The following is a 22,318-nucleotide window of genomic DNA, read 5'->3' on the forward strand; positions in this document are numbered from 1 at the left end:
ATATAATTCCAAAAAACATTTTTTTCTAAAAGAGGCACCATTGGATATACTAAATATCCAAAGTGAATTTACTATTTTAAATAGTACATAATTAATTTGATTCTTTTGAGTATTTTAGTAATTTGCTTTGTGAGCTCAGATTTTCCTGTTTTCTCTATGTACAGCACAATAGTAATGATGATTCTCCAGAATCTCCTGATTTCCTCTAGCAAATGCAGATTCTGTCTAGCAAATGCATGTTGATGTTTGAGTTACTTGGTTAAAACATGAGTCAGTAGTGAAGATGTCCTTAGATCAGACCAAATACTTAATTCTTTCCTCCCCATTCAATTTTATTTTTGGTGAGTTTTATTAAGGCCTTATTGCTTAGTGGGAAGGACTAGCATCCCCACCACAACCCCATGTGCTGGTGGCACTAGCATCTCTTGGGGATATTCAATGGGCCTTTTATTTTTGTAAATTGTACAACAAAGCCTCATGACCGTAGCTGTGAGTTTACTAGAAGATAATGTAAAACTTTAATAGAGGCAATGAGTTAGAATAATACCGGGTCACTGTAGTGAAAAGACACGGATTTCAGATTCGGTCTGGGATTAACACTGACCTTGTTAGTGGGTGCCTGCAGACAAGACCCTCTAGGAAATTGAAGCTTGGAGAGGTCATAAAATAACGTCCACCTTTGGGTATTGGAGGACCTCAAAAACAAAGGACCAAAGGCACTATGCTTGCTTGCCTGCACTCAGACCAGACTGCCGCTCCCCAAGACGCCCCTACCGAGGTCTTCCGCCAGCTCGCGGTTGGCCGCCCTCGTTGAGTTTTAAAAGGCGCCATTAAAGGCGCCATCCCGTGCCGCCCCGTGGCAGCCTGGTCCCGCGGCTGGCCACCTCACTGGACTTCACTGGCGGCAGGTCCGGTGGAGCATCGGCACAGCCCCCTCCCCCACTCACCATGAGGTGAGGAGGGCTGGCGGGCCCCTACCCCCAGCTCTGGCTCTCCTCTGCTGCCTGGGGCGCCTAAATGGTGGCGAGTTGCCTGCCGGAGCTGCCTACCAAAGCGCTGGGTACAGAGGAGACAGAGAAGGAACAGGCTAAAATGCCGTACCTGCAGGGGGCTTTAGGGAGTGACTTTGGTGGGGCCATCGACATGAGAGAGGTGATGACACGTGCCACACACGGTTGTATGGTACTTGAAGGTTTACTGAGTGCCTTTGTTCCTAACCTCTTATTGGATTCTGTGAGTATGGTAGTGGGGAAAACCTTTGCAGAACTGCTAGAGAGATGGCATCACTTCTTACAGCGTTTTTGTGTGTGTAGATTTGTTACATTTTGTGTCATCTTTTGAAATATAAAACTGACTCCAAATGGGCTTTGCACTGCAGATAACAACCAGGTATATCTTAGATTTTATTCCTTCTCTGCATGATTATCTTGATATTAGAAAACAGTAAAACTTTTGTATATGACAAACATTTAAAAATTTTTATGAATATCATACATTTCTCATTCTATAGTATTTTCTGTTTTTTATTTATTTTATTATTTTTCCATCACCGTTTATCCCCCCGTATACCCTCTTACACCTCCACCCACCCCCCCTTATTCCCACAATCACCACACTGTCATCCATGTACATGAGTTCTTTCTTTTGTAGTTTCTGTTTTCTAATGGGGACACTTTGTTTTATAGGTCTCTTTATTATTGTTTTGGCTTATGAGAATTGCTATTTCCATTTTGTCTTCTCTACTTTGTTGTCATTTAATAAACTAACTTGTTGCTACTTAGGACTATGGGAGATCTTGTTTTCCAAAATGAAAATAGCTTTACTTCCCCCAGATTGTATTTATACGAATGTAACATTTCAGGTAATAGTACATAAAGTTGTAAAAAAGTTACAAAAATTATCTGTACCCACCCAGAGACAACCCGAGTAGAGTATTGAATATCTACTGTGGTGCTAGGGGCTCTGCTGGACAAGGGGGACTTTGGTGAATAAGATAAAGAGTATTTACCTCTATGGACCATACATTTACTTTCTGGGGAAGATAGATCCCAGAAAAGTAAATTGATAAAATAATTGTGGTTATAATGAGTGCTTTAAACAAAACACCTACTTTACTAGTAGATGGGGTGTTCAGAGGTTTATCTAACGGGATAACTTCCAGATTACACTAAAGGAAGGGAGGGAGCTAAGCCATGGGCAAAATGGGAGAAAGAGCATTCCCTTCAGAAATAACAACCAGTGCAAAGGCCTGAAGAGAGGAAAGAGCTTGAATCTGAAAGATTAGTGTAGCTAGAAGTAACTTGGGAAGGTGGATTAAGGTGAGTGTAGGAAATTATCAGGGGCCAGATTTTACATGGTTATGGCAAGAGTGTGCATTGAATCTGAGAGCAACAAGAAGCCATGGAAGGGTTTTAAGTAGAGAAATGAAGTGATCAGGAAAACGAATAGATTCATTCATTCCATAAATATTTATTGAAACTTTATTGTGTTTTAGGCACTATTCTGGGCACTGGAAAAGGACAAATTCCCTTATGCGTGAAGCTAATAATCTAATGGTGGGAGGATAATAAACCAAGAAAAATATCAGATTTTGACAAGTATTATGCAAAAGATGACCATTGTTTAAATTGTGGTCCATGCTTTTTAAGACTACCTACACACATACTTCTCTTTTGTAATCTGCTTTTCTTTCCCCTAATCAATTTATGGTAAGACATTTTTCTAAGTTATTAAATGAACAGCTTTTATTTGGGAACATCTTAATTTTGTTTTTAAGATTAAGTATGGCAAAAATCATAAATGAAAAAATACGTACAGCAACAAAAATTTACATATTATAAGGCTTCTGTTGGGAAAGAATTATGTAGTAACTTTATTTTGAAGGTCTGACATGTGGCTTTCTTAATTCATCCCGTATCCCAGCAGCTCATCTGTGATTTTTTTTTTTTTTACTTTGACCTATTAGTGTGGTTAGTTTATGGTTTCCTATTTATTGAATCAGTTCTTACATTTCCAGAACAAACCCTAATTGATTTCAGTTATTAATATCTTGATGGATTTTCTTTGCTGTACATATATTTTAGTATCAATACTAGAGGCCTGGTGCACGACATTTGTGCACCTTTAGCCCAGCCTGTGCCCTTTAGCAGTCAGGGAGCCCTTGGGGGATGTCCGGGGAGCAGGCCTAAGCCAAAGTCGGATATCCTTATAGCTGCCACAGAGGCAGGAGAGGCCCCCGCCACCTGCTGCTGCATTCGCCAGCCGTCAGCCTGGTTTGTTGGGCTCTCCCTGTGGGAGCACACTGACCACCATAGGGCAGTTCCTGCATTGAGCGTCTGCCCCCTGGTGGTCAGTGCATGTACTAGAACCGGTTGATTCGCTTATCACCCTTTGATTATATCGGATTCCTAAGAGATGGGCCTGTAGTTTCCTTTCTGTGCTTTCTTTGTCAGATTTTAGTATTAACATTTGACTGCTTTGTAAAAAAGAATTGAGAAGCTTTATTCCTTTTAGTTTTGGAACAGATTAAGTAGCGTAAATATTATGCTTTCATTCACTTACAAAATACACACTTACTAAACACCTATGTGCCAGGCATTGGACTGGATGCTGGGTAATTAGAGGTAAACAAAATAGACATGGTTTCTGCCCTTATAGGGCTTGATTTATTAGAAAAATAGGTATTAATAAAGTCATTATCTATATGTATAAAAGCCTAAGCAACCATTATGACCGGCCAACTGGTCGCTATGATGCGCACTGGCCACCAAGGGGCAGAAGCTTAACACAGGAGCTTCCCCCAGGTGGTCAGTGTGCTCCCCCGGCCAGCTGGCCCCGATCCAGACTGAGTGAGGGACCCCAGCCGTGCACAAATCCATACACTGGGCCTCTAGTAAATATATAATCCTATATAATAAAAGGGTAATATGAAAATTGACCATCACTCCAACACACAAGATGGCCGCCCCGTGTGGACACAAGATGGCCGGCAAGAGAGGGCAGTTGGGGGCAATCAGGCCTACAGGGGAGGGCAGTTGCGTGGAACCAGGCCTGCAAGAGAGGGCAGTTGGGGGCGATCAGGCCTACAGGGGAGGGCAGTTGCGGGGAACCAGGCCTGCAAGAGGGCAGTTGGGGGGAACCAGGCCTGCAGAGGAGGGCTATTGGGGGGGGACCAGGCTGGCAGGGGAGGGCAGTTGGGGGCAGTTGGTCTGGCGGGGGAACAGTTAGGTGTCGATCAGGCTGGCAGGTGAGTTGTTAGGGGGTGATCAGACTGGCAGGCAGAAGCAGTTAGGGGCAGTCAGGCAGGCAGGCAGGTGAGCAGTTGGGAGCCATCAATCCTGGATTGTGAGAGGGATGTCCCAGATTGGAGAGGGTGCAGGCTGGGCTAAGGGACACCTCCCCCACACCCTCATGTACGAATTTCATGCACCGGGCCTCTAGTTACTAGATAAGTACTCTGAAAGAAAAGAAGGAACTTTGAGAGGCTATCATTGAAAACCTAGTTTAGGTTGTACTTCTTATGTATTTTAGTAAATAGTTTTGAGTATGTTTACACTAAAAGCTAATTATTTTTAAAGTAAATCAAGTATTTCTTGAAGATTTAATGTGTAATTAGGTCTGTAAATACACAAGTAAATAAAATGACATATTTATAAAAGTAAAAATAAAAAATAATGGTAATAGTAGCTGCCATAGTAGGTGGTATATTCCACATTTTTTAAACAAAGAAATTAAAACTTAGATTAATTAGACACTTCTAGTGTAATTTGTTCAGTTGTACATCCCTTCTGGAAATCCCACTAAGATTGTAATAAAAGAATAAAGATACAAATCCTGAAAGATGAGGAGAATGAGAGAGGAAAGGATAGGTGAAGTCAGTATTTGGGAAACGGGAAAGAAGATGTGACATAGTAAATGACTTAGTGGATTGGAGAAGGCTGAAGAGAGAGAAGCCAATAAGATACAAGCTGTTTCCCACCACAGAATCTGGAAAAGGCTCAGGATTTGGATGTACAAAGTACTTCTCATGGCAGCAACACATGGTGGGGTGGAAATAGAAGGGTTGATGGTGATTTTTATCATTTTGATGCCCTAGATCCCCTTCTCCACTCCACACAACTACCACTCTTCTACCCTGACAGAAGACTGAAGGTTTACATTCAGGAGACATTAACTAGGCAGGCTCTAGACAGCTGGGGTAGGCGTGAGCACCTAAATGAAAATGAGGATTAAGTTAAAGTCTACATACTGAACAGTGAAGTCAGATCTTCCTTTTTTTGTGTGGCTTCCAGAACTAATAGCTTATGCTTCCTCCTAATCAAAGTATTAAAGGATTCTTTTCCAGGGAAATTATGGCAAAATATTTAACAGATAAGGACGTTTGGAGTTCACTTGATTAAATATCTGCATCGCCATCAGGAATGAGTGCTGCTGGTCAAGAAACACTCTTCGTGCATGAAACTTTCAGCCAGTTTGAAGTACCTACACCTAAACAGAAATGAACATCTAAGGATCACTAGCCATTTGAAGTCAACATAAAAGACAAGTAGTAAAGCCTGGCCAGCGTGGCTCAGTGGTTGAGTGTCAGCCTATGAACCAGGAGGTCACGGTTCAATTCCTGGTCAGGGTACATGCCTGGGTTGTGGGCTCCATCCCCAGTAGGGGCCATGCAGGAGGCAGCCAATCCATGATTCTCTCTTGTCGTGGATGTTTCTATCTCTCCCTCTCCCTTCCTCTCTGAAATCAATAAAAATGTTTTTAGAAAAAAGACAAGTAGGAAATAAAAGGAACTTGGTAGAAATAGATTCATTGCAGGTAAAAGAACAAAACTTCAACAAAATGAAACTATAGTATCTAGAGAGAAAAGAGATGATACAACATCCATGAAAGATGATGAAGTTCTATTTTTAAAAGAGATAAATTATTCAGAAAACAGAATAAAGGTCTGTAACAGCAGAATTTTTTTTGAAACTAGGGAAATCATTTTATTGTGTTTTTTTTAAAATAATTTCAATATGTACTCCAGAAAAATGTAAATAATATGAAAAAATACAAGAGGAAATTAAAAATCATCCATTGTGAAGAAATAAACATTTTAAATATTTGATGAAATTTCTCCCAGATACCTATTATTATATACATATAGTGACCTATGTATAAAATTTGATAAACACATGTATAATCTGTTTCTATCACTTAACAATATGCAATAGATGTTTTCCTCATGAATAAGTATAGAGTGGAATCATCATTTTAATGGCCACACTAGATGGGCATACCATTCTTTAATTAACCAGTTACCTACCCATGAACATTTAAGATTGTTTGCAAATTTTCAATATTATCTGCAATATTGCGATGAACTTCCTTGTATATACATCTTTCTCTGAAATATATAATTACTTCCTTAGGATAAATTCTTAGGGTTAAGTTTACTGGTTTACAACCTCAGTACATTTTACATGCTGCTTTATGACACTAACATGCCCTCCAAAAAGGAGGCACCAATTTATATCCTTAAGTTTTAAATTCTTTTTTTTTTTTAAATATATTTTATTGATTTTTTACAGAGAGGAAGAAAGAGGGACAGAGAGTTAGAAACATCGATCAGCTGCCTCTTGCACACCTCCCACTGGGGATGTGCCCGCAACCAAGGCACGTGCCCTTGGCCGGAATCGAACCCGGGACCCTTCAGTCCACAGGCCGACGCTCTATCCACTGAGCCAAACCGGTTAGGGCAAGTTTTAAATTCTTAAGAATAGAAAATAAATGTTTGCTTCATCTTTTTTTTCTTTTTTTCTTTAAGATAGAAAAGGGAGAAACACATGAAGGGCTAATATGCCTAGATTTAAATCAGCAAGCATGAATGTATATAGATGTGCCCCTAAAAGCAAATCAATCCATTTGAACTGCATTCCATAAACAATTATTAAGCACCTACTATATGCAAAAATAAGGCTAACAGCAGAAATTTTTTAAAAATTTTAATACAAGGTTGGATAATAATCCTGAAAAGCTCTCCCCAAAAATAGAACAGCCACAGAATTAGAAAATACGAGTGAGAACGTAAGAAAATTAGAAGACCAATTAATGAGGTCCTTCATCTAATACAGTAGAAAGAAATTTATCTGTATCCCAGAACTGAAGAATATGAGTTTCTATATTGAAAAAGACTATTTATCTGGTGCCCTGGATAAGAAAACAGGAGAACTAAACAAAACCACCAAAATGAATGTACACTTCCAAAAGGAAAAAAGACTAGATTAGTTCCTAATCTTTATACTTATGAAAAGAACAATGGGAGGAGGGCAGCTCTCATACTACATTTTGAACAAATTGAGGAGAAAAAGAACCCTGTAAACTCTAAATTATCTGTAAGTGCCATCAGAAAGCCATGATAGGAAGTTCCAACAGTTCTATGAGAAAGATAAGAGTTGTGCAGAGGAGGCATGGCTTAGAAATCTCCAGCAACCATTCAGTCCCAGATAGGACTAAGAGAGAATTGCTATATACTGGCCTAAGACTGAACAGCTGTATAGTATCCATTAAGGAAAACAGAAAGGGAGGAATTGGGAAGTGCCCGGGCAGCCCAGAGTTCTTAGAACATGCTAGCAAAATACTCTTAGAAGTGAGTATATGCCCTTTGAAGCAAGGATAGGTTCTCTTAATGACAGTCATGGAATTGTACACTTTAAATGGGTGAATTGCATGCTATATTAATTATATGTCAATAAAGTTGTGTTAAAAACGAATATTCTAGTTCTGGCCAACGTGGCTCAGTCGTTAGAGCATTGGTCCTCCCATTGAAGGGTCTTGGGTTTAATTCTCCATCAGGAGCACATATATGGGTTGCAGGTTTGATCTTGGGCCCTGGTCAGAGTGCATGTGGGAGGCAACCAATTGATGGGTCTCACATCAGTGTTTCTTTTTTTCTCTCTCGCTCTTCCTTCCTCCTTCTCTCTCCCTCTCCCCCTTCCATTCTCTAAAAATCGGTGGAAAAAATATATCCTCGGGTGAGGGTTAACAAAATTTTTTTTAATTAATTAATGACCATAGAACTTATGTGAAAAGATACAAAGCAGAAATATAAGAATTTGAGGAAGAGTCAGATAGTAGGAGGATGTGAAATGGGAACTGGCAAAACAGAAAAGAAATGGAAGAAAAAGATTAAACCTTTCCAGAGACAAAGAATAAATGAGATACACATGGGAGACAAGGCACCATTGCAAAGAACACCAAAGTAGAAATGAAATCTTAGGTATATTTTCTCACAGTTTGAAAATGAAAAAACAAAACAAAACAAAAAAAAATGAGAAATAAAACTTTTTTTTAAGTAAATAATGAGGTAATGATATAGAAGACAGCAAAAGAGTTCCAAAATATGTAAAACTGGAGCCTCCAAAGAAGAAAAGCAAAACCATGCAATAAAACAATGTGTAATTGAAGGTATTTTTTCCTTAAATAAATAAACATATATTTGAGTCTGCCTAATGAAAGTGTGCATCATCTTCCAAGGAAAAGTGGCCCAGCACTGAGATACATTCTGGTAAAAAATGTTGGGCTGGCAATAGATCGTATTGTCCTGGCCAGGTGGTTCAGCTGGTTGGAGCATCTTCTCATATACCAAAAGGTTGCCGATTTGATTCCAGGTCAGGACACATACCTAGGTTGTGGGTTTTTGGGGTGAGTAGGGGAGGCAACTAGTTGATGTTTCTCACATTAATGTTTTTTTTTTTCTCTCTGTCTCTCTCTCTACCTCCCTGCCGGGAGCCGGTCCATCCTTGCTGTTTCAAGGGACCTGGCATATATGGCATACGGTTCTTAATATGTTTGCTCACCTTCTTGGCGCTGTGTTTTAACCAAAGTCACCTCTCCGAGAAAGGTTGAATCCCCAGGTAGGGATTTTCCCCTGAAGTTAGGGAGGGAATAAAACCCCTCAACTAAGTGCCAGGCGGGTAATTAATCCCTTTAACTACGAACAATCATGCTTAAACTACATAATCTTTTCTCCCTGGAATGGAGATAAGAAACGCCCTAACCTTTGTAATAGAGATTGATAGGATTGAATCAACTGGTATAAATACAGTTGTAACAAGACAGAAAGACTCAGAACTCAGGAGACAGAATTCAGAAGACAGAACCTACACGGAGCCTAGAGACAGAAGAACTTCGCTGGCGAGAGCATGCCAGAGGATCCTGGACCGGGACTGGCCTCGGAGCCTAGAGACAGAGCCTAGCGGGAGAACATGGCAAGGGATCCTGGACTGAACCTGACTACAGAGATTGGCAGGAGAATCTGACTGGAACCTGGACACTGAACCTGACTGGAGAGCCTGGACAGAACCTGGCTGGAGAACCTAGCGAGGGAACATGGCTACAGAACCTCGCTGGAGATCCGAAGCAGAACCTCTCTGGAGATCCGGGCTAGAGATCCTGGCTAGGCTGCTGATCAACTGAACGCTGTCTCCGTGTCATTCCTTCTTCGCCGACTCCGTCCACACCTTTGGGGACCCCTGGACCCGCTGGGGCTGGACCCCGGCATCTGGCGCCCGAACAGGGACCCCTAGGTAAGCGCCCTGCACTCGGGACGGATCGGACTCCACCGTAGGAAGATTGTGGATAGTCTTCGCCGACTCCGTCCACACCTTTGGGAACCCCTGGAACAGGATTCCCTTAGGTAAGCCCCCCCATTGAGAACCCCACACTCGGGACGGATAGGACTCCACCGTAGGAAGAGGGTGGATAGTCTTCGCCGAATCCGTCCACACCTTTGGGAACCCCTGGAACAGGATTCCCTTAGGTAAGCCCCCCCCCATTGAGAACCCCACACTCGGGACGGATAGGACTCCACCAGGGTGCTACAGACCCCCCTATAGAGGATAAGTAGGGTAAGAAGGTGGATAGTACAGAACTTAGATTGAGAAGATGTGCCATACTGAGTCCAAAGAAAGAAGACTCTGTATTGATTCTTAGATTGAGAAGATGTGCCATACTGAGTCCAAAGAAAGAAGACTCTGTATTGATCTTTAGATTAAGAAGATGTGCCATACTGAGTCTAAAGAAAAAAGACTCCGTATTGATCTTTTAACATATATGCTTGTTAGCAGAGGAATTAAGGTTACTCCCAGTCAGACAGAACATTTTATACAAGAAATACGTCCATGCTTTTCTGAGGAAGGAAAGGTGCCGGAAAGGTAAATGTAGAGGCATGGGAGAAGGTAGGCCCAAGGAGCCTTATCCTTAACCCCACTGCAGCCTTTCCACCCCGGGAAAGTGCAGGATTGGCAAGCTCTCCCTGGGGTGATAGATCAGGACTCAGGTAATAGCGGAAAGTGCCAATCCTACTCTTAAAATGGATACAAGAGAGCATTTGAGGTTTTTCTTTTTAATGCCTGCTTTTAAAAAATAAAAAAGGGGGAATTTGCCGGGAGCCGGTCCATCCTTGCTGTTTCAAGGGACCTGGCATATATGGCATACGGTTCTTAATATGTTTGCTCACCTTCTTGGCGCTGTGTTTTAACCAAAGTCACCTCTCCGAGAAAGGTTGAATCCCCAGGTAGGGATTTTCCCCTGAAGTTAGGGAGGGAATAAAACCCCTCAACTAAGTGCCAGGCGGGTAATTAATCCCTTTAACTACGAACAATCATGCTTAAACTACATAATCTTTTCTCCCTGGAATGGAGATAAGAAACGCCCTAACCTTTGTAATAGAGATTGATAGGATTGAATCAACTGGTATAAATACAGTTGTAACAAGACAGAAAGACTCAGAACTCAGGAGACAGAATTCAGAAGACAGAACCTACACGGAGCCTAGAGACAGAAGAACTTCGCTGGCGAGAGCATGCCAGAGGATCCTGGACCGGGACTGGCCTCGGAGCCTAGAGACAGAGCCTAGCGGGAGAACATGGCAAGGGATCCTGGACTGAACCTGACTACAGAGATTGGCAGGAGAATCTGACTGGAACCTGGACACTGAACCTGACTGGAGAGCCTGGACAGAACCTGGCTGGAGAACCTAGCGAGGGAACATGGCTACAGAACCTCGCTGGAGATCCGAAGCAGAACCTCTCTGGAGATCCAGACCAGAACTTGGCTGGAGATCCTGGCTGGAGATCCTGGCTAGGCTGCTGATCAACTGAACGCTGTCTCCGTGACATTCCTTCTTCGCCGACTCCGTCCACACCTTTGGGGACCCCTGGACCCGCTGGGGCTGGACCCCGGCACCTCCCCCCCCCCACCCCCGCTCCCTCTCTCCCTCTCTAAAATCACTAAAAACATATCTTTGGGTGAGGTGTTATTTTCTAAAGATTATATCGTAAGGGAAAGAAAAGCAGGTTGGGCCCTAACTGGTTTGGCTCAGTGGATAGAGGGTCAGCCTGCGGACTCAAGGGTCCCAGGTTCGATTCCGTCAAGGGCATGTACCTTGTTTGCGGGCACATACCCAGTAGGGAGTGTGCAGGAGGCAGCTGATCGATGTTTCTCTCTCATCGATGTTTCTAACTCTCTATCCCTCTCCCTTCCTCTCTGTAAAAAATCAATAAAATATATTTAAAAGGAAAAAAGAAAAGCAGGTTGGTGGCAGAGCAGAAACAACACCAGAAAACCAATGAACCACATGCAAAATACTCAAGGAAAAGTGTGAGCTAAGGATTTTGTTTTTTATTTTTTTGTCCTGCCAAGCTGTCCTTTGGGTGTAATGACTATTAATGAGTAGTTTTGAACATTCATGGTTTCATATATTTTTTTCTTTTTTTAATCCTCACGACATGCTTAGAGAGAGGAAGAGAGAGAGAAAAAGAAACATCACTGTCACAGAGAAGCATCGATCATTTGCCTTCCATTCACTCCCCAACCAGCGATCAAACCACAACCCATGTATATGCCCTGACCTGGAATTGAACCAACAACCTTTTGGTGCACAGGACAACATCCAACTAACTGAGCCATTTCAGCCTGGGCTTCAGATCTATTTTATATAAGCCTTTCTTGAAACAACTAGAAGACAAACTCCAGTTGATCAGTAAATGAGAAGGGAAACTTTAGCCAAGGAATTGACAACTAAAATCCTGGAATTAATTAGAAAGTGTTAGTAGAGATAATTGTCTTTCTAGTTTTTTAAAATATATTTTATTGATTTTTTTTACAGAGAGGAAGGGAGAGAGATAGAGAGTTAGAAACATTGATGAGAGAGAAACATCAATCAGCTGCCTCCTGCACACTCCCGATTGGGTATGTGCCCGCAAACAAGGTACATACCCTTGACCGGAATCGAACCTGGGACCCTTGAGTCCGCAGGCTGACGCTCTATCCACTGAGCCAAACCAGTTAGGGCTGTCTTTCTAATTTTAAAGGGAGTATCTTTTATGTTCCACCATCTATTTTTGTGATACTGCCTTAAAATTTTCTTCTTTATACTTTACTTGAGGTCCAGTGCACATATTCGTGCACCGGTGAGGTCCAGCCGGCCCACTCCAATGGGGCCAATCGGGGCTGGGCTGGCTGAGGGGAGGGGCCGCAGGAGGTTGGCTGCTGGCCCCACCCCCAATTGGGGTGGTGGGCCTATCGGGAGCAAGGCCAGTCAGGGTGAAGCCGTGGGAGGTCAGCTGGCCCTGCCCCTGATCAGGGTGGGGGGGGGGCAATTGGGGGCTGGGTCAGCCAGGGAGGAGCCGCAGGAGGTTGGGAGGAGCTATCGAGGCCCCGATCGGGCCAGTTGGCTGCCGCAGTGTGCGTCACAGCAACCAGTTGTTCTGGTCGCTTGGCTTTTACATATGTAGATTTTTAATTAATTTTTATATAAGTGTTGTTGGTACACAGTCTTATATTGGTTATATTAGTTTTAGGTGTATAATATAGTGATTCAACATTTTTATACTTTACAGCGTGATCACCTCACTAATTCTAATCATCTGTCACCATGTAATCTTATCACAATATTTTTAGTGTAGTCCCCTTCCACTTTTCATCTATCCTCTCAGCTATCCCATCTGGTAACTATTCCTTTGGTCTTTGTTTCTATGAGTCTATTCTTGTTTTGCTTGTTTTGGTTTTAGATTCCACATATAAATGAAACCTTATGGTATTTTTCTTTCTCTGCCTGACTTATTTCACTTAGCATAATACACTCTAGGTCAGCGATCACCAATCCTGGTCCGCGGACCACCGGTTGGCGACCACTGCTCTAGGTCATCCATGTTGTTGCAGATAGCAAGATTTTATTCTTTATTGGTATGTAATATGTGTGTGTGTGCCATTTCTTCCTTATTCATTCATCTATCCGTGGACACCTCGGTTATTTCTGTATCTTCGCTATTTTAAATAACTAGAGGCCTGGTGCACAAAAACTCATGCCCCTGGGGTGGGGGCGGTCCCTCAGCCTGGACTGCGCCCTCCGAGAGCCCTCAGGGGATGTCTGACTGATGGCTTAGACCCGCACAGTATTCTCAACTTTCTCTTTTTTTTTTCATTAATCCTCAACCAAGGATATTTTTTCCCATTGATTTTTAGAGAGAGAGAGTGGAAGGGCGGGGAAAGAGAGAGAAAAGAAAAATTGGTTTCCTTCCTCCCCACGACCAGGGTTGGGAATGAATCTGCAACCCAGGTAAGTGTCCCTGACTAGGAAATCGAACCATTGACCCTTCTATGCTCAGGCTGAAGATCTACCACTGAGCGGCACTGGCCAGAGCTATATTCAACTTTTTTTTTTGCAAGCTGGATTCTTAGTAGGGCACGTATATGAGACAGCTGATCCATGTCTCTCTCACCCTCCCTCCTTCTTTCTCTCCTCCCTTCCTCTCTCTAAAATCAATAAAAATATTTCCATTTTGGTTGTTATAGCACAATTTGTTGTAAAAATGATTTTTCCCTATTGAAGTATATTGGCAGTGTTGCTGAAAAATCTGAATTCTCTATGCTGTTTTTTTTATCTGTAGGTATTATCTTTACATCAACACCACAGTCTTGACTACTTTAGCTTTGTAGTAATTTTTAAACTCAGAGTCCTTCAACTTTGTTCTCCAAAATTATTTTGGCTGTTCTAAATCCTTTGGGTTCCCATACATTTTAAAAATCAGGTCATCAGTTTCTGCAAACTGAAATTGTGTTGAACATATGTAGATCAATGTTTTATCTCAGCATCCTCCAACAAGGTCACAAAGCTAGCAGAAAGCACAAATACAGACTGAAGCTGGACCACATGTTGCTCCACAAAGGAGCTCTTCAAAAACACTTGATGTACCTATCTATTCAGAGGTTATTTTTAGTGCTGTAGTACAATTTTAGGCTGAAATACTAATTGGTAACTGAATATTAAGCATAGGCAATTTGAAAGTCAGAAAAACAAAACGTTGTGTAAGAAAGGAAATTGACTAACCATTGTGGCTCACTCATGATTAATGTATACAATTTAGTGAAACATTGAATACTGATTTAACAAAAATAATGATATTACTAGGAGAGGATGGGAAGAAGTGTATTTTTATGTGTGTGTGGAAAGGTGTTTTTCATTAAAGGAATATCTAAAGTTTATACAGGTATTTTATTTAGAAACATGGAGTTATACCAGAAGACACAGCTAAAGTTGAAAGTGGTCACTTAATAGAATTGAAAATAGGGTGCCCTGGGAGGGTGGGGGCAATAACTGATAAGCCTAGTGGCATTTGGCTTTTTATTCAGTGTATAGACTTTGTTGAAATTTATTTTTAAAAAGAAGGGGAAGGAAGATTAAATAGCTTTCTTGTTCTGACACATTCCTGTCACAAAGCTAGAAAGCCACAAAGCTAGAAAGATCTGGGTTCAAAATCTTGTCTTTCCAAGTCCTTTGATTCCAGAGTCCATGCCCTTAATCACCTCCCTTTAGTCTGAGGAGGAGATTGTCCTGAACACAGTTGTTTCACACATAATTCTGAAATTATGACCTAAATGTTAAAGACTACCAGCAAACAGGTCTTCAGTTTTCTCCGCTTATCCCCAGCTCTAGTTCAGAGATATACATTTAACAGGACTGTGGTAGATATCTGTGGAACACTTATGAAGAATGATTAATGCAAGCTAAAAAAATCTTAAGACATCAGAGAAGCTAGATCTTGAACTAGGCTTTAAATATGAGAAAAACTTAGACACAGAATGGAAAATCAGACTATATGTGGCTAAAGAGGGACATTACATGAATAGCAATAAGAATCAAGGTTATTTTGCGCTTGTGCCTGGGAGAAGGTAGATTTATTGAGAAGGTGGAAATCAAGCAAAGACTAAATACCTTATTCAGTAAACCCTTGATTTTGCGGCCTCAATTTAACAGACTTCAAATTTAACAGACAAAATTTCTGGTCTGTGTGTCACATGTGAAAATTAACAGGTTGGGTTTGTGTTGTAATTAATTCATTGTTATTTTTAACAAACTTTATCGAATTGGCCATATGTTGGAAAAATTACAGTAATACATACAGAAAACTTTTGGGTGAAATTTAACTTTTTGTACATACTTAATTTTAATTACACAAATGTGACTACTACCTAAGTAAAAACAGGTAAACTCACTAATTTGTCAATTTTTAAACATACGCATTTGGAAAATCTACTTTATTATATAATGGAATTTCAACTTTTAACAAATATCCCCACTCCTAAATTAATCTGTTATATTGAAGTTTTGCTGTATTTTAAGTTTCGAGTTTTCACAGAAGTTATATTAACTTTTGTGCTTCCTTGCTAATAAATACTAGGATAAATGTCTCTTCATGGCAACAAATAAAGAAGGAATTTGATAAATTATCTAGTGCAGTTCCCAATGCCTCAGACATACTAGGCCTTCATTAAGGCAGATTTATAGTCACAGTGTTAGCACTGAAAAGTGCCTTAGAAAGATAATTATAGCTAAACTAGAGGTCCAGTGCACGAAATTCGTGCACTTGGGGGTGAAGAGGGTCCCTCAGCCTGGATTGCGAGAGGGCACAGGCCAGGCCAACGGACCCCATTAGTACACAATCGGGGCTGGGGAAAGATGCGGGATGTTGGCCATCTGGGGAGGGACTGTGGGAGGGCTCCAGGGCATGTCCAGCCCATCTCGCTCAGTCCCAATCAGCTGAACCCCAGCAGCAAGCTCACCTACTGGTTGGAGTGTCTACCCACTGGTGGTCAGTGCATGTCATAGTGACTGATTGACCAGTCGACTGTCTGCACCTTGATGGTCAGTGCACGGTCTTAGCGAGCGGTTGGATGGCCTTAGCATATCATTATCATATTATACTTTGATTAGTTGAATGGCTGACGAGATGACTGGACACTTAGCATATTAGGCTTTTATTATATAGGATGAGGCTTTAGAACAAATAATTTAACAAGGTTCATAGTGTGCTTTCAGCTGCCAATCAAAATGACTTAAACAATCAGGATAATTTATAATCTATAATGATAAAAGCGTAATATACTAATTAGACTGGACATCCTTCAAAACAAAGCCAGGGCTGCAAGGGAAGCCGGTGCCGGCAGCCAGGGGAAAGAAGGTCTACTCTTGGACGAATTTCGTGCATTGGGCCTCTAATTTTACATGTCAAAAGATTCAGAGGCAAGGCAGCTCCTGTTCATTCAACAGTTCTAGGACTTCCTGAAGGATCTAGATTCTTTCTTTTTGGTTCCATCAACATTGTGTTGGCTGCTCAATCTAATCTTGGGTGCTGGGAGTTCCAGACAAGAAACCCATCTTCAGATAAAGCCTTAAGGCTAGAAGAGGATGGAGTCAGGAAGAGTGTACCTTTTCCTCCTGTTCTTTTGTAAGAAACCTTTTCCAGAATTCTCTTTGTAGAGTCTTGGCCAGAGTTGAGTCACATGTTTATTCCTAAAACAATCACTAACCAAAGAGAATGAAATTACCATAATGAGCTTAGATTATTTGGGATATGCACATACACCCTGCTCCCAAGCCTCTCCTGAAGCTTTGGATCACCCAATACCTAACCAAAATTGCTTGTTAGGGAGAATGCCGGGAGCCGGTCCATCCTTGCTGTTTCAAGGGACCTGGCATATATGGCATACGGTTCTTAATATGTTTGCTCACCTTCTTGGCGCTGTGTTTTAACCAAGGTCACCTCTCCGAGAAAGGTTGAATCCCCAAGTAGGGATTTTCCCCTGAAGTTAGGGAGGGAATAAAACCCCTCAACTAAGTGCCAGGCGGGTAATTAATCACTTTAACCATGAACAATCATGCTTAAGCTACATAATCTTTACTCCCTGGAATGGAGATAAGAAACGCCCTAACCTTTGTAATAGAGATTGACAGGATTAAAATGAACTGGTATAAATACAGATGTAACAAGACAGCAAGTCACAGGGCTTGGAAGACAGGACCAAGAGAGACAGAGCCTAGGCACAGAACCTACACAGAACGTTCTCTAGAGACAGAAGAACTTCGCTGGCGAGAGCATGCCGGAGGATCCTGGACAGGGACTGGCCTCGGAGCCTGGAGGTGGAGCCTGGCGAGAGAGCATGGCAGGGGATCCTGGACTGAACCTGACTGCGGAGATTGGCAGGAGAGCCTGACTAGAACCTGGTGACAGAACCTGGCTGGAGAACCTAGCGAGGGAACATGGCCACAGATCCTGGCTGGAGATCCTGGCTAGGCTGCTGATCAACTGAACGCTGTCTCCGTGTCATTCCTTCTTTGCCGACTCCGTCCACACCTTTGGGGACCCCTGGACCTGCTGGGGTTGGACCCCAGCAGGAGAAGGGAAGAAAAAGGGGCAGTCAGTAATATCACAGGAAGGTGTCAAAACAAGTTAATGATAGGCCTGCAGTAGAATTCTGGTATCCTGATTCCCAATTTAATTCTCCCTTCTTTACATAATCTACTTGCTTATGAATATCATCATATTGCTACTGTTTCTTAAAACTATTCATAGCCACACAATTCTGACTCAAATACTTTTGCAAGGGGGAAAGTGTAAAATTATACAACTATTCATGTGATTTTAAATTGCTTTTTGTAAAGCATATTGAATTCCTCAAATAAAAAACAACTTGCAGTTCCTTAAATGTATCTTGTTTCTACCTCTGGATTTGTTCCATTGCCTAGAAGACATATACACTATGCCCTTCTTTGACTTATTGTTTTTAGTACTTATTCAGATTTCAAGAATCTCTGCCTTTCTGAAATCTTTCTTAACATATCAATGAAATTAGTTGTTTGTACCATTATGTACTCACTATATTGTGTTCTAGATTCTCCTACACATTTATAGTACTTAGTTTCTTTACAGGCTTAGTTTCTTTCTAATCTAATAGTTTTCATTGTAGAGACTTTTTCTAATATTGGGTATGTAATAATTGTCACTAATAATTGTGTTTAATGAATTGATGAATCATATGATTAATTTATGACTTTGCCAGTGTTTTTGCTATTATGGATTTTGGTGCGTGGAACACCCTCGTACATATGTCCTGTGCACTGACACTATTATTTCTGAGGAGTTGATTCTTAGAAATGGAATAGTTATTTGATATGCACATTTATAAGTTTTTGTTAGATACTACCAAATTGTGTGGGGAGATATTTTATTTGTGTTCTATTTGATTTTGCCATTTCCAACCAGTAGAATATGAATGTGATTCTATAATCTCTTCATTTTGAAGGATTTTTTTTTCCCAGAGAGGCAAAAGGGATTTTATTAGCATAATTTATTTCTGTGGACAAAATTTTCTTTAAAACTTAAAAAAATATATGTTGAAGGAAAAGCATTTCATTTTATGTGTGTTACTGCTTATGTAGCAATTTTAGCCCTTAGTTCTGTAGAGTTGTCATAGGAGGTAACCATTACAGAATTGTACCTAATGCAAATTAGATACCAGTAATTATTTGCTTATATAGTAGATATGCTGTAAATCGAACTACTCATTTTACGATATAATTTTTTCTTTTTTCATTTTAGCATCTATGGCATTAACAGGAAACAGGACTATGTCAAGAACTCTGGGGGTATACTTGGTGAAAATGAATTAAGACCACCCTCCCAGCTACATTCTCTCTTAGAGAAGACCAGGACAGGGTTCATATCAGAAAACAGTGGGTATTAAACTAAATGCGATAAGTTATTACTAATAAATTCAAAGTAGACCAGTATAACTTTTTAAATTTTAATCATATGAAAGAACTTTTAAAATTTATAATTTTCAATAGCTACAAATTTCTTTAAATCATTAGTCCATAACTGATAAGTGATTGATTAAATTTTTAAATTGTAGGAAAATTGTCATACTCCTCATTTGTATTTTTTAATTATGATGTATTTTACTTGATTCTGAATTAAGATATCTTAGAATATATGCTTATATAGGAAAAACCTAAATTTGTAGAAGTATGTATAAAGTAAAAAATGTAAGTTCCCATTTTAACTATTTCCCACTCTCAATAACCATTGGTTTAAACACTGTTAACAAATTGGTTTCCCATCTTTCTAGATTTTTATCTGTATACTTTCAAACACATAATTTGGAATATTGTTGTTTTGTTTTGTTTTTAACCAAAATGACATTATATAATGCATGTTATTTACTCCGTAGTATATAATAGATATCTTTATATGCCAGTATATGCAAGTTTATTTTACTTAGTAAATGCAATGTGTTTCCCTGTTGATGGCAATTTTACATTATCTCCAGTGTTTTTGCTATTATGGATTCTGGTGCATGAAACACCCTTGTACATATATACTGTGTACTTACGCTAGTGTTTCTGAGGAGTTGATTCTCATAAATGGAATGGTTATTCGATATGCACATTTTTAAGTTTTTATTAGGCCCTACCAAATTGTGCTCTAAAAAAGTTGTATTTATCTTAAATTGGCAATTCTTTAGTATATTAAAAGTAAAGGTAATACATTTAGAATTAGTTGATTAAGGGGTAGGCTATTTCTTCAACAACTATCAAATGGCCTGCTTAGACTTAAAGTATATAGGCATAGATAGTATTAGGAGGTGTAGTTTGCAATCCGTCTATAGGGGATACTAATAAGGACCTTCAATGTCAGATATTATATCTGAGCATTTCTCTTATTGATAAGTGCTGTTGTTTAATGCACAGACAGGAGATGTGGTAATGAAAGTTCTGGGGAGACATAGAAGTGGTTGATTTTTGTCAGAGTTTTGGGACACCTGAGTTGTTGGCATTAGTTCATCTCATTATTTGATGTCAGACCAGATGCTTATAGAATGAAAAATATACCTATGATATACCATCAGAAATCTGTTTATCATTTTCAGATCCCTTTTATTAGAAGTTAAAAAAAAAAAAGTACCCCAAACTAGATACTCAGTATCTCTAATGGATTTTGAAAAAGGGGAGATTAATGCAGGGTACTTTGAACAGATTCTACCTTTTGTCAAGCTTGAGTTAACATTTTAGATTGAATCCACAAATAGCAGAGAAATGTGTCCAAAGCCTGGTGCAACAGGAAAGCATATTAACTCAATTTCCAGAGCCATTATGATTGAACTTAAAGCCCTAGGGACACTTTTTCTACATTATAGGCAAGTACTTTTCAAGTTACTTTTTTAGATGTACTAGGTTTCTTTGTGCAGCAGTCCCCTCTTCATTCTCCTAATATTCTTACAACCTTGAATGTATAAATAATGTGTATTGCTTAGCAAAACATGAGACCATTAATTTACCGCTTATAATAAGTTAGATTTACCGTTTTATATAAGTTAGATTCTTAAATGAAAGTGTATTATGTAAGGAGAGATACTGTTAAATAATTCCTCAATAAAATTCTCAACTATCTTATATATAGAGTAGGAAACTCGTGCTTTCTTGAGAGTATAATTGAAGTAATTTATGAAGTCATGAAAGATTGAAGATTTACTGTGATTTTCAACACCATGGCTTTTGACATGCTTTCCCTTCTAACCATAAAAGAATTACTTTTGTATATATATTGCTGTTTGGAATATGCTGACCTAAAGGGGAGCATTTTTAACTAAAAAGAAATAGTCTTAGAAATAAAAATATATAAGCACAAAGTAATTTATTTCCTACGTGTTTCTCCTTTTTTGATATCTTTACATTTTTTGTTGTTGTTTTTACTTATTTTCTTGTTTATTTTAAATCATCTTTATTAGTAGCTTTATTGGAAACAATACTCTGCACACTGGTATAAAGTGTTCTCTGACTACATGTATTTGGGAAACATTGTGTTAGGTATGTTCTTTTTTCAATTGCACTGCTTTTACAGTTTTCAGTTTATTGTGTTTTAACACTCAAAAATAGGGCTACAGTAGTATTCAGTACTTATGAAACTTAAAACGTGCCTATTTATTAACATCTTGTAGAATTTAGAGAAATTGATAGTCATAAAAAGTTCATTTTCAAAGCAGTGATAACTTTTGTTTCTGTCACTGGAAGCAATATATTCTCAAATATTGAGCTTCAAGGTAGTTACATTTTTTATATTATATTGCCTTTTTAAAATATTAAATACAGGTTTCCAAATTTATAATTTTTAAACGAATTCTGATTTGTATTTAAGCTTTTGTAAGATGAATTTGCAAATGCATAGACCTCCTAGTTTAAGTAATACAGCTTTAGAAAGCCATAAGTTTTATTACCACGGGTGTTTTGCTATTTTAATCTCTTTAGAATATCTTTATTTTATATAGCACTATTATACTGATAGTGAAGGAGAAAGTGAAACAGAAAAAGTAAAACAGAATTGATATGGATCAGATATACCACTTCAGGATATTCTTAAGTGTTTCATCCTTTTTTCTTTCCTTCCTTGCTGTTTACAATCTTTCATTGTTTGTAGTAGGAAGTTTTTTTTATAAAGCATTTTAAGCTAACTTTATAATTGAAGTGCTAGGACAGTTTAGTCCAAATTAATTTCACTGAAGTGTTTGTTTTCATTTCTGTGATAGTCTAGTTTATTTTTTTCTTACTTGTTGTTAATAATTTAATTTTAAATAATATGCTTTTGCCCCAGCTGGCTTGGCTCAGTGGATAGAGTGTCAGCCTGTGGACTGAAGGGTCACGTGTTTGATTCTGGTCAAGGGCATATGCCTGGGTTGCGGGCTCGATCTCCAGTGGGGGTGTGCTGGAGGCTGCCTATCAATGGTTCTCTCTCATCATTAATGTTTCTATCGCTCTCTCCCTCTCCTTTCCTCTCTGAAATCAGTAAAAACATATTTTTTAATAATAATAATACACTTTTTTCCTTTAACTTTTGAACTGTAACTTGCAGAGTTCTGGTAAAAGTAGGAAGCCGCATTAATGTATTTATTTGTACTATATGACTAAAACCTAACAGTGCCATATAAATTATTCCATGCTCTC

The 22,318-nt window shown here is 39.6% G+C and overlaps 1 protein-coding gene across 7 annotated transcripts in view; it reads left to right on the forward strand.

The window, feature by feature from the left end:
* TASOR2 (transcription activation suppressor family member 2) overlaps nt 1–22,318 on the forward strand; it is a 95,809-nt gene that overhangs the window by 8,037 nt on the left and 65,454 nt on the right. For 5 of the 7 annotated variants that reach the window (XM_059663359.1, XM_059663339.1, XM_059663385.1 and 2 more), the window contains one exon: nt 18,921–19,054. The exons of the other annotated variants lie outside the window; for them this stretch is intronic. The gene's annotated coding sequence lies outside the window, so the exon portion shown is untranslated. The remainder of the gene's footprint in view (nt 1–18,920; nt 19,055–22,318) is intronic. 7 annotated transcript variants of the gene reach the window in all.

This window comes from Myotis daubentonii, chromosome 1, assembly GCF_963259705.1.
Source record: "Myotis daubentonii chromosome 1, mMyoDau2.1, whole genome shotgun sequence".
NCBI classification, from domain to species: Eukaryota; Metazoa; Chordata; class Mammalia; order Chiroptera; family Vespertilionidae; genus Myotis; species Myotis daubentonii.